The following is a 2,171-nucleotide window of genomic DNA, read 5'->3' as shown; positions in this document are numbered from 1 at the left end:
TGAACTTGGCCACACAATCGTGTGTGTAGAGTGAGTACAGCAGGGGGCTCAGAACACAGCCCTGGGGGGACCCGATGCTCAGGGTGATGGTGTTGGAGGTCTGACCCCCCACCCTGACCGCCTGGGGTCTTTCGCTCAGAAAGTCCAGTACCCAGGCGCTCAGGGCGGAGCTCAGACCTAGCTTGATCAGCTTGTCCACCAGTCTGGTGGGGACTATGGTGTTGAACGCTGAGCTGTAGTCAATGAACAACAGTCTCACATAGCCCCCCTTCTGACGGTCAAGGTGAGAGAGGGTGCTGTGCAGTACCTGGGAGACCGCGTCGTCGGTGGACCTGTTTGTCCTGTATGCAAATTGCATAGGGTCCATATCACTGGGGAGGGAGGCACAAATGTGGTCCTTGATCAGCCTCTCGAAACATTTCATGACCACAGAGGTGAGTGCCACCGGTCTGTAGTCATTTGGACATGTTGGGGAGGGTTTCTTCGGTACAGGGATGATGGTAGACATCTTGAATATGTGCCTGTGCGAGAGTCAGCAATGGATATGCCAGAATTTTCAGCAGCCCCAAGGTTGATCTGTATCTTTAAATTGGGGTAGAGTTACCCTTTTAAGATGACGTTTCTGTTGCAGGTGACAGGACTCAATTAGAGTAGTAGGTGGAAGAGTACAGTTGGAAACACGTCCCTTCTCTGTCAGGATGCAGCTGAAGGTCTTTAGAGGTACAGGTTCAGTCCCCTGGCCGGGTTTTGAAATGAAGAGCGGTGATATAGCACCACTGCACTTAAAGTTCAACGTGTTCTGTCAAGGATCTGATGGTAACTTTGTGCTACAAGTTGGCTTATAGCCTGGGGCCACATAGGACCACTTAGAGAGAGAGATAGAGAGAGAGAGGGGGGGAGAGAGAGGGAGGGAGAGAGATGTGTGTGTGGGTAGAGGGAGATAGAGATAATGATGGAGAGAGGGGGAGAGATTTGGATAGAAAGAGAAGGGGAAATAGAAAGAGAGAAAAAGGTGTGAGACAGATGTGGGTAGAGTTAGAGAGAGAGAGAGAGAGCGAGAGAGAGAGAGAGAGAGAGAGAGAGAGAGAGAGAGAGAGAGAGAGAGAGAGAGAGAGAGAGAGAGAGAGAGAGAGAGAGAGAGAGAGAGAGAGATAGAGAGAGAGAGAGAGAGAGAGAGAGAGAGAGAGAGAGATGTGTGTGTGGGTAGAGGGATATATAGATAATGAAGGAGAGAGGGGGAGAGATTTGGATAGAAAGAGAAGGGGTAATAGAAAGAGAGAAAGAGGTGTGAGACAGATGTGGGTAGAGCTAGAGAGAGAGAGAGAGAGAGAGAGAGAGAGAGAGGGAGAGAGAGAGATTAGGTATTAGATATTAGACTCTGCAGAACCCATTTCCCTATATTGTTGCGAAGTCTGGGGCCCACTTGCAAACCAAGACTTCACCAAATGGGACAAACACCCAATTGAGACTCTGCATGCAGAATTTTGCAAATCCATTCTCCGCACCCAACGGAAAACACCAAATAATGCATGCAGAGCAGAACTAGGAAGATACCCACTAAACATCAAAATCCAAAAAAGAGCATTTCAATTCTACAATCACCTAAAAAAAAGTGACCCAGACACACTCCACAACATAGCCCTCACCTACAGTGAGACCATTGAGAGATGCCCACTCAGCCAGATGGTTCTGGGACTCTGCTCACAAACACAAGCAGAGCCACCAGACAGAAACCACACTGGACTAAACCAAATTATAAGAAAACAAAAAGAAAACTATCTGACACATTGGAAAGAATCAACCCAAAACAGAGAAAATTGAAATGCTATTTGGCCCTAAACAGAGAGTACACAGTGGCAGAATACCTGAGCACTGTAACTGACCCAAAACTGAGACGATCCTTGACTAGGTACAGACTCAGCGAGCACAGCCTAGCCATTGAGAAAGGCCGCCATAGGCAGACCTGGCTCCCAAAAGAAGACAGACTATGCACCCACTGCACACAAGAAGAGGTGGAAATGAGCTCCACTTCTTAACAACCTGCCCACTATACCAAGACATCAGAGACATATACTTCCCACAAATTGCAAACACCCGAAGATACTTTGAAAACATGGAAAACAACTCAAAACTCCCATACCTACTGGGAGAAATACAACAATGTGCAAACA

Source organism: Notolepis coatsorum (genome assembly GCF_963971535.1).
Source record: "Notolepis coatsorum genome assembly, chromosome: 16".
NCBI classification, from domain to species: domain Eukaryota; kingdom Metazoa; phylum Chordata; class Actinopteri; order Aulopiformes; family Paralepididae; genus Notolepis; species Notolepis coatsorum.
Note: the sequence above shows the minus strand (reverse complement) of the source record.